Here is a 12,077-nt window from a genome sequence, read left to right as displayed (position 1 = left end):
TCCTGGTAGTGAATCTATAACACAGCTCAGGGAGGATCCTGATGCGTTGAGTTTGAACGCCCTCTTTGGCTACGACTTTGATGACTGCTTCTGATTTTAAGTTAATCAATAATACTTGGTGAATATTTGTGGATAATAGCCTACAGATGTTCTGTTTGATTTTTCAAAGTCAACTTAAAAATTCAAATCCATGACAAATGGTTTAGATACAGAGGCTACATTAATATAATTTTTTAAGTATACATATTTTTAAAACAAACTATTTTCATATGAACTAGAATAAAATTAAAGTTGTATTATTTAAAGTAACGCAACAATTCGGCACCCTGTGCACTACTTCAAATAGACATTTTTTTAAATATCAAAAAAGAATTACAGAAAAAAAATTTTGTTTTTTAATTTTTGATTTTTTTACTATCCTATGGCAGCAATAAATTAGTTTGTGCTTTCCAGAGTAAGAAGTTCTAAACTCCACTGGGCATGCTTTGTATTGTCCTGGATCAATTTTTTCAAATACAGATGATTGTTTTATTCGTATGAAATTCATGGGTCATATTTCATTAAAATCATTTTTAATTTTCCTGTGTCTTAGAAAGATCTTAATAGATTCCCAGACAATTGAAACTCAACATACTTCTTCTTATTGAGGGCTTGTGTGCATACACCTATTCAGTTGTGTCCAGCACTTATTAGATATCCCCACACTGCACCTGTTTTGAAGGAGGTATATTTAGGTATTGCACTGATGTATTGGCAAATGTAGAATTACAGTGCATTCAAAATTATTTGGCAAAGATTATGAGATATATTTGACCAAATATTCAGAAAATTCACACTTAAAATTTATATTTGGATAAATTTGAAAATATAATATCATTAAGCCTATGTTCATCATATTCAATCCTAAATAAATGTGGCAAGAAGTGATATATTGCTGTTAAAATGCATCGCTTTGTTTGAACTTCTAGAAGAAAATTGTGATTAAGACAGTGCCAAGCTGGGGACATGGTGCCGCCAGCAGGTCAATCTGTACCTGTGAGGCGAGTGCATCAGCAGCCTGATGGCACCGTCAGACTTTCAGATACCCCAAAATTGCTTCTGTGCCTTTGGTCAGACCCCAAAAATTTGGGGAAAAGTTTACCAAGAAAGTGAACAGCCAAAAGTTAGGTATGTGGGAGACATACCCGCAAACTACCTCCAGCTCAGCTATATAATTGGAGGCATGGCATGGCCTCTCTGGTTCCTGATCAAACTGCTTAACGGCCATGATCCCAGAGACTCAGAAACGAATCTCGGAACCCAATGGTTTTTGGCAGAAATGCGTCCTGTTCCTGCAGGAGGTTACTGGTGCTGGGCCACTCCAGGTGAGAATAGGTTTTGTGCCTTGACCTATTCTCCCTGGCAGCCAGGTGACTGCCATCCTCTAGAGGCCACTGGACAGTCAGGTTTGGGCCTGCAGTGATGAGACACACAGGGCCTCACTACATGCGGTTGGAGCCGGTCCTTTCCTCCCCATCCCAATAAGACCCCGAGTCGCCGCCTACAAACGGCCTCTTTGGCTCCTGATCAAGCTCATTAATGGCCATGATCCCAGAGACTCAGAAACAAATCTCAAAACCCAGCAGCTTTTGGCAGAAATGCGTCTGGACCACATAAAAGATGGTCACCACCTCACAGCTTATTGGAAAGCCAGGTATGAGCTGGGGGTGATAGGGCAACTGCAGTGTCATGGGAGGGGGAATGATACCGGCTCGTCCTTCACGCCCTACTGAGGTCATGAGTTGCCCCTCACAAGCAGCTCTCTGACGCGGCCATGACTCCAGAGGCAAAAGGACTTAATCCAGAGCTCAGCAGCTTGCAGCAGAAAAGTGATTGGACCATGCATTAAACTACAGTGCCATGCCTCCCTGGAAGGGAAAGGGTGTTGCTCCCTTCCTCCTCCCCGTCCCCCCCAACAGCAAGGTGGCTGTCACCTAAGAGCTTATTGGAAAGCCAGATATGAGCTGGCGGTGACAGGACGACTGCAATCTCATGGGAAGGGGAACGGTACCAGCTCGTCCTTCATGCCCTACCCAGGTCACGAGTTGCCCACACAAGTGGCTCTCCGGCACAGCCATAACACCAGATGCACAGAAACCAATTTCATAATTATCTGACTCTTTGCAGAAATCCAAAATCGTGGCCGTGTGACATGCCTTTTCAGCAATTCTGATTGTTGGCGGGTGGGGGGGGGAATCTAAACAATAATGGTACATTTTTTGTTGAAATAATGAATGTAATCAATGTAGAGAAGAGTTCAGTAGAAATCACCTGCCTCACAGGCATTGGGAGGGGTGGGAGGGGGGTATATTGTTGTTGGTGGTGGTGAAAAATGAGTACTGGTGAAGGGAAAGGTGTTTGATCATTGTATGACTGAGACTTAAACCTGAAAGCTTAGTAACTTTTCCCTTTTCCCACAGTGATTCAATAAATAAATATAAGAAGGAAAAAAATAATAAGCACTACCTTTGGAAAAATGTCAAAAAAAAGATAGTGTCGAGCTATAATCCCACCAGCTTTAGTTCCTTTTATTTTTTAAATCATCTGTATCCAGCACATATTGTTTCTAGATATTTTGTATAGACCATTCTTGCTGTTGTGAGATGATATCTCAGTATTATTTTTTATTTATATTTTCCTAATAATCATAGTGATGAATATTTTTCCATATTCCTATTGATCATCTTTCAAAAACTGTCTCTATATCTTCTCTTCCCATTTATTTGATGATGTGCTTTCTGCTGTTATTGATTTTGAGAGTGCTTTGTGTGTCTTGGATATTAGTTCCTTGATGTGTGATCTGAGTATGTTTTCCCATTCATGAATCTTGTTTATTTTGAACCTTCTTGTTTTACCATTAGTGGGGTTGTTTTCTGGTACAGGATCTGTGGAAAACCATTTATAAACTTAAAAAAAATAAGAATAGAGATTCTCAGATGGCATTCTAGTTTCACTCCTTGTGATCTACTACAAGATCACAAAAACATTAGCCTAAAAGGATAATTCACACCGACATCTACATTCATAGCAACACTATTACCAATAGCTAAGATTAAGAAAAACCAAATAAATATCCAACAGCATATGAGTGAAAGTTTGAATGGATCTATTTGAGTAAACACAGCTGTGAGAGAAGCTGGAGAGATATTTTAGTGTTTAAGATATTTGCCTTGCATATAACAGACTCAGTCAAACCCACATGGGGTACCACATTGTCCTCTGATCATCATCCAGGCAACTTGAAGTCTTTTGCATCACCATATTATCCAAGGAACACCTCACCCCCTCCCCAAAAAGTAGGTCCCGAGAATCATTATGTCCTTGGAAACTCACGTTGAACCCCCAGTTTGGTTTGCAGGGATATGTTAGGAAGGCTCCGACCCTGGTCTCTTATTTGGAGACTTCCCTCTTCCCTCCCCACAAAATTTTAAAAAAAATTGTTCGCTAAATACATGATGAATTATTATATGATGGTGAGAAAAGTTGAAATCTTGCTGTTTGCTGCAAGTTGGATGGAACTGGAAGAAGTAATGCTATAGTAAGTTGAAAAGGAAAAGGCAGACATCAGATGTCCTTATTTATGTGTAATTATAAGAAAATAAAAGATTAGCAGCCAGAGCAATAGTACCTCAGGAATGAGCTTGCTTTGCATGAAGTTGACTGGTATCTATCCCTGGCATCCCATATGGTTTCCTGAGCACAACCAGGAGTAATTCCTGAGTGCAGGGACAGGAGTAACTCCTCTGCATTGCTAGATGTGGTCCTAAATCAAACAAGCATACAAATAAAGGAAAGGAAAGGAAAGCTCAGATAATTCCGAATGGAAACAATCCCCATGATAAGGTCAATAAAAGTATGATCTGCAGATGTTCATGATCAGGATCATGATCATCCCGTTGTTCGTCGATTGCCACGAGCAGGCACCAGTAATGTCTTCTTCCTAGCCCTGAGATTTTAAAAGAGCCATATTCAATGCTCTTTCAGGGCTAGGAGAATGAGACCTGTCATTGTTACTGGTATTTGGCATATTGAGTACGACACAGGAAGTTTGCCAGACTCTGCCATGCGGGAAGGATACTTTCAGTAGCCTGCCAGGTTCTCCAAAGTAAAAACAAGATAATAAGATGTTGCGTAGCGTCGGGACCCAATGCCTGGGTTCCTGTGCCGGTTCCTTTATGCATGAGGCTTGTCCGGACATGTGGAGACGGGTCTCATCATGCCTGTGACTGGTTCTGGAGGTCTTCGACCACCGGGGCTCTGCTCAGGGCGGGGAGGGAAACTCAACCGGTCCCCCTCCAAGGGGTCCCAGTGAGGACAGCCAGGCGCAGGGGCAGGAGACTCTGCAGATGTTAATAATGCAGTAAGAGGGACCTTGGGCTAGGGTGGAGAGATCCTGACACAGCAATGTTGGACATAAGTTAGTAATGATACTGGTACTATTTTAAAACATGGCCAGACAGAACAAATGCTTTATTTATTTATTTTTTAATTATTATTAGTGAGACACCATGAGGTACAGTTGTAGACTTACAATTTTTGTGCTTGGGTTTCAATTATACAATGATCAAATACCCATCCCTCCACCAGTGCCCATTTCCCACCACCACGGATCCCAGTATCCTTCCCACCCCCTACCCCCCCATCTCACCCTGCCTCTGTGGCAGGGCATTCCCCTCTGTTCTCGCTCTCCTTTTCGGTGTTGTGGTTTGCAAAAGAGGCATTAAGTGGCAATCATGTTTGGTCTAGAGTCAAAGAAGGAAATGTAATTGAGATTGTTATTCAGGATTTTAATGGTTTTGGAAGCTTAAATATGTTTAAAATAGAAGACAAAAGGGCATTGAAGTTAGGACATTGCATGTATAGATTTAAAGGATCAGAATTTCAAATATAAATTTAAATTTTGATAAATCTCATATTTCTTTTTTTTTTTTGGCCGGAGGCAGAGGTTTCAGGGATGCAGTTTCTTTCAGTGATTTGCATCTGCCCTGTGATTAGACCACAAACAAGGCACACTTTTTAGTCTCTGTACTATCTCTCCAGCCCACAATTGCTACAGTTCTTCCTGACCAACCTCTGGAAGTAGTCTATGCAATCAAAAAAAAAAATCATTATAGCCTTTCTGTCATGATTAATTTATATGTATTAATTAATATTTTATAGAGAAGGCCCATTATTATATATGGACAGTTTGGGGACTTTTATTATTTACTTATTCAATGAAAATTAGTTAAATCAAATACTGTCACTGTCACTGTCCTCCCATCACTCATGGATTTGCTCGCACAAGCCCAGTAACATTGTGAAACTTGTTACTGTGTTTGGCATATAGAATACCTCATGGGTAGCTTTAATATAAATTAAGCATGATGTTTGCAGTGATTGCAGTTAAAATATAAATTTAAGAGATGAGAAAGTAACATAGAAGTCAACTAAACTAACAATGAAAACAATAACATAGAATGCTCAACTAGCAACAAATAACTTAGTAAATCTTCAGATAAGGATTAAACAACCCAATGGTTGTTTAATATAACCATAGATATACCATTTTTTTTCATAAATTTTATTTTACTGAACTATTTTTGATAATTCCATCATCCATTTGGTTGTAACAAGTAATATAAAATAAATTATGTGTCTGCTAAGTGGGCAGGTTTGGTAGTGGTTGGAAAACATAGGACAGTGGTGGAGGGAAGGTCACTTTCGTGTTTGGATTGGATTGGATTCGTGTTTGAAAGTTCATGCAACTGTATTCTGAACAATTTTTCAAAGCATAGTGTTTGAATAAAATACTTTTAAAAATAGTGAAGTTATGTTTGTCCATAGCAAATAGAGTTACTGCAAAATATGCAGGCAATACTAGAGAATGAGGTTGATTGTAGGGAATATGGTCTCAAAGATTTCCAGTGTACAGTTGAAATTTTAAGCACTGTAACACTGTCCTTCCATTGTTCATCGATTTGCTGGAGCAGGCACCAGTAACGTCTCCATTGTGAGACTTGTTATTGTTTTTGGCAAGGAGCTTGCCAGACTCTGCCTTGAAGATGGGATACTCTTGGTAGCTTGCTGGGCTCTCTGAGAGGGACGGAAAAATCAAACCCGGGTGGGCCATGTGCAAGGCAAACGCCTTACCCATTGTGCTATTGCTCCAATCATTGAAAATTCAATAAATATCAGAAAATAGAAACGGAAGAGGTTCTGCTCATAAGTTAAAAGCCAAATTAGTAGGGCCAGAGACATACTGCAGCAAGTGGAGCTTTTGCCTTGCACAAGGCTAACCTAGGTTAAATCCTTTGCACCCCATACGGCCCTTTTGAGCCCTGATCCAGAGGTATGCCCTAAGTACTTTCAGTGTGACCCCAAACAATACAATGCAAAAAAAATGTATAAAATAAAAATTAATTATCACCAGTTAAGTTTTTGGTGTATGTAAGAACTCTTTTTTTTTTAAGCCACACCTGGAAGTACTTAGTGCTGACTCCTAGCTCTGTGCTCAGGGTCACTCTTATCAGGTCTTTGAGAACCATATGTGGTGCTGGGAATAGAAATGAGGTTGGCACTGTGCACAGCAAAACCCTATCTGCTGTGCAATTGCTTTGACTCCTCTAAGATTCTTCAATAATATTATGATCATCTTACTTTATGGGTTTATTTAACATTTGTCTTCTTGCTCCAAATAAAGTACTGTGCTGTTGCATATTGTGATTACAATAAAGGTCTTTAATTTTATTTTATGTTGTTCAAGCTTCGTCAGCATAAAAGTTAGATTGTTTGTTGAAGTATTACTTAAAATGTGTGATTCTTGCCTACTCCCATAAGAAGTCAGCTGGAACAAGAAAGAAGGTTGCTCAAGTTTTTTTCATAAGGGAAAACTATAAAACCCAGAAGTAAGATTTTGGTTTATTTTCTACATATTTTTGTTGAATCCTATAACTTTCCCCCCACCCCCATAGGTCTGCCTTTATTAGCCTCCTTTCTTTTCTTTTTAAAAATTTTTTTATTGAAATCACTGTGAGATAGACCATTACAAAGCTGTTCATGATTTCAGTCATACAATATTCCAGCACCCGTCCTTCCACCAGTGTACATTTCCCAGCACTTGTGTCCCCAGGTTCCCTCCCATCACCTTCTACTTCCTGAAAATCCCAACATTTTCATGTTTGATTTTTTCTTTATTTATAGATTATATTATCCACTAATAATCTAATCAATATTGTGAGTTATTACAATTTTTCCACCCAGCAAACTCAAAACTAAGAATGATGTGTCATGCCTCGTTATCACAGAAATGGAATCTTGGAATCTATTTAAAATCACTAGAATCTAAGATTATTCATAAAGCTTTGATCAAGATTCGAGTAGCAGCACTTTGAACAAACATTGCTTTTGATAATAAGTATTTCCTGTCAGATTGCTGAAGTAATTTGAGCAAGGTAGGAGGAAAAAAACAAATAAAAATATGTCCCAGAGCAAAGCTAAATTGAAAGCATAGAACATAACCAAGGGTCATAGACAAAGCAGAAAATTGAGCACAGAACAATTTTTTTAATCTTTAGAAAGTTCTGCTTCCCGTTCAATTTAACTTTTGATAGAGTAACCTCTTGCCCTTTTGTTTAAAGGAATCTGAAAGGTACAGCACATCCTCCAATGCCACATGTAGTTGCGATATTTTGGAAAAATAGAGATAGACATTACTGAATAGATGATGTGTATTTGCTTTTTTAAACAATGCAAAGGTCTTCTAACTGCATCTATAGGATATTAAGAAAGAACATATGTTTTTGAACTAATGTGTCATATATACTGATATAGAGAAATTTTGTAGTACTATGTAGCTGAATAATCTGATTTATCTTTATAGAACTTCTTAGTCTGGAAACAGTAAAATAAATACCCTTTTGAATCACATATGAGACATGCACAAATTTAGACAGCATCCCAGAAAATAAAACAATTCTCTGTAAATTGAAGATAATTGGAAGCAGTAAATTTCCTACAAAAATATTATCATAGAAATTAACAAATAAAAAATAGTAGTAAACGTGTGTGTGTGTATATATATATATATATATATATAGTTGTTAGTACTTTGTAACTAAACAGGATACTGCTAAGAAAATAATATTTCACATTAAAAAGTACTAAATTATTGCATGATATTTCAAATGACTACTCAATATTTATAAATATGGATTATATTTCAAAAAGCACTTGGGGGAAATATGTAACATTATAATCTTATTTTTCAAAAACAAGTCCTTATTTTATATCAATAATTTTTAATCTCAATAAATTTTTGGAAAGTAATTTATTTTAAACTAGCAATAAAATATGCAATCAGTGAACTAAGCAGTAGAATACAGAAAATTATATAAAACTGAATAAAACCAAAAAATTGTCATTTTTAATATCAGTGTAATAAATGTAAAAATAATCTGACTAATCAGAAAAAAACATTTTTAGTGTTGATTGAACTTATTATTATAAAATTAGACAGACTACCTACAGTACAATTATATAAAAATCTCATAACTAACTAAATGAAAAATATATACAAATATATTTAATTTATATGAAATGAAAAAATTCATTAAGAAAATATGAGCACTCAATTTGAAAAAATAACTAATGGGGCTGGAGCAATAGCACAGCGGGTAGAGCAGTAGAGCAAGGTAGACCCCTGCACACGTGGCCAAACTGGGTTCAATTTCCAGCATCCCATATGGTCCTCCGAGCACCAACAGAAGTGATTCCTGAGTGCATAAGTCAGGAGTAATCCCTGTGAAACTCCCGGTGTGATCCAAAAAACAAAAAAAAGAAAAAGAAAAAAAAGAAAAAAGAACTAACTGTATAGCTATTAAATCCATTGAGTTAGTTTTTTAAAATATTCTCACAAAGAAAGCTGCAGAAACAGATAAAAAGCTTGTAAGTAAATGAATAACTAACAGCAATTATGTACAAATTGTGCCAGAAAATAGGAGACTGGAGTGCACTAATTTCAAAGTCACAATTTTCCTACAGTAAAATCAGAATCATTAAAAGGAAACTACCACCTAGCATTCTTTGTCAATGTGGACACAAAAATAATTCTAATCAAATGCTAAATTGAATTCACTACAAAAATTAACAATAGCTACAATTTTTGGCTTGGTGCTGGATAGAAGTGGTGACAAAGGAGAATCTTCAGAATCTAGGAGGAAATTTAAGTTTTGTCATTAACCACTGTGACAATACCAGTTTCTATAAGCAATCTTTATCAGCATAAAGAATTATTTTGAATTTCCAGTCTGCAAAAAAATGTTTTGTCATAAACCAATGCTAATTTTTTTAAATGTATATTCTACTTTTTTGAAGGGGAAGAGTGTTGGGCCACACCTGAAATTATGATGTGTTATCAAGAGAAAAGTAACATTGGCATGAAAATTGAAAATGTAATAATGTGAAATGAAATATTTATTCTTTTTATGAACAATTGTCAAAAATTTTTGGTAAGAAGTAAATTAAACATTCAAAAATAATTGACTTTTAATTTATTCTCTGTCTAATAGGGAGGATGTACGTTGATAACCAGAAGGGGAGAAATAAATGCAGAATTCCTGGTTTAATTTTTATCAGTGGAGTGCTAGGTAACTACACCAAAAATGTTAGCAAGGAAGAGAGACCTTATCTATAAAGAGTCTTCAGCAGAATACCCCTGTTGAAATAGCATTAGTAGTAAGACTTCTTTTCAATCTATGGATTGAAAGTTTACTTAGAGATTCCATATTTAGGTCAAGAGAATGCATGCCTTTTATTGGCAGAGAAACTTGGCAAACTGTTAGCTAAGTCTTAGAATTCTCTTCTTTATTTGAGATAAACATGTATCTGCAACTATATGAGCAAAAATTGGCACTTGTAATGAATTAACAGTTTTTTTTTTCACTCCGATTTGAAGATCAATTTGCTCGAGCAGGTCCAGTAATGTCTCCATTGTGAGACTTCTTATTACTGTGTTTGGCATATTGAATACTCTCTGTAGCTTGTCAGGCTCTCTGAGATAATTTATTTTTATTATCTCATAAGAGCTATTTCTTTAAGTTTTTGTACTAGAATAGATAAATTGCATGCCACATAAAGAGTTGACAAAAGCCTGAGTATTCCAGGAATTAACCTGGAAATGCTATACCGGGTTGATTTAAGAATAACTCCTGGTAAGTTTCAAGGGACCATAAGAGCTGCAGGGAATCAAAACTAACAAACAAGGAAAGAGACTTCTCTGCTATTTTATTGTTTCAGCCCGGGCTGTGGTTTCATTTATAATGTTATTCCTGTATGGTGTAATGACCAAATTACAGTGTAATATTGGAAATCTTGGAATGAGACTCTTGTTTGTAAAACATTTCAGATATACTTTTTATATATTTTTGTGTTCTTTCTCAATTTTGGCTTTTTTTGGGGGGCGGGGGAAGTTTCACACCTGGCGATGCACAGAGGTTACTCCTGGCTCTACACTCAGGAATTACCCCTGGTGGTGCTCAGGGGACCATATGGGATTCTGGGAATCAAACAATGGGTTGGCCGCGTGCAAGGCAAACACCCTACCCGCTTTGCTATTTTGAACAGCTTGCACAGAACCACAGAATAGATTTTTAAATGTGCTGGAAAAAAGAAAACAAAGGACAAATAAAATGCAGCATTCTTTATTAATATTGGAGGGACAATGCGTTAACAAATATTTATTTGTTTGTTTGGGGGCCAAACCCAAGATGCTCAGGGATTACTCCTGTCACTGCACCCAGGAATCACTCCGGGTGATGCTTAGTGAACTATAAAGTGAACAACCATAAAGGAATGATGGAGATCAAATTTGGGTCAGCTGAATGCATGGAAAACAGTTTTCCCACTGCTTAGTTTAGGTCCAATAATTACTTATTTAAATATAAATAAGGAAAGAGAAGGGAAGTCATTTGGGAAACATGCAATTCAGCTCTCTCACTGTTTTTCTTTTCCTCCTTGGTTTTTGGACCCAGTAGTGCTCAACCTTACTTTGGTCTATACTTAGGGATTACATTTTAATGCTAATAAACTATATGTTGGTATCAGGGGATCTAACTGAGGTGGGCTATGGGCTGCATGCAAGGCGAGTGCTTTAACCCTGTACTATCTCTCTTGCCCACATGTGAGTCAACTCTAAAGCAAGCAAAAACTGAAACTGGTGAGACAAACTGTGAATGGAGCCTCCGGAGTACTAATTCATGACTGCAATTCAGATTCTCCATGAATGAGTACAACTTCGAAAAATGGAAACGGCGAAATTTAAACCTGGATCTTTTCTACAAAGGAACTGGCGTTCTCTTCAGTGTTAGACAATATCTTGGACACAGAGAGCAAACAGTTTCAGCTACGAACACAGGGGAAAAAATACAAAGTTTGAATTCCTATAACTAAATGGAAGAAAACTGAAGAGTAAGGAAATAAAATAGAATGAATTGGTAATCAACTATGCCTGGTTACCTTTTCATCTGCGTAAGCCACAATAGTTTAAAACTGTTATGAATACTCACCATCCTTCCAGTGAAAAAGAGGGGAGAGCTTTTGAACAAAGAGCGTGGAAACAATCAGAAATTGCATGTTTTGCATCGGTGATTTTAATAAAGAAAAACGTGCCTGGAGAAACCAAATAAATTAAATACAGATAAATTCAACAAGTGAATTATAGAACCCCACTTTACTTTTATGCAAAATTTATTCCTCTTCTTATGATCTGGTTTGATGAAAAAATGTTGTATTAAAGGTAAAATAGTTGACATATTGAAAGGAAATATTGCACAACTTATTACAGAAGTACAATTCTAATCTTCCCTGTGTCAATTCATAGAAAACTGTTAGAAGTTACAGTTCTAACACAGACAGACTTGAAGGAAGTTATAAAAAGTAGGAGGTTATAAAAAGTAGGATCATGACTAATAACATTTGAATGAGTACTAAAATATCTTTTTCAGTAGACAACAATGCTCATTTATCAGCAATAGTGTAGTCGTTGGTTCTAATTGAACTGT

This window comes from Sorex fumeus, unplaced genomic scaffold, assembly GCF_029834395.1.
Source record: "Sorex fumeus unplaced genomic scaffold, SorFum_2.1 ptg000265l, whole genome shotgun sequence".
In the NCBI taxonomy this organism is placed as follows: Eukaryota; Metazoa; Chordata; class Mammalia; order Eulipotyphla; family Soricidae; genus Sorex; species Sorex fumeus.
Note: the sequence above shows the minus strand (reverse complement) of the source record.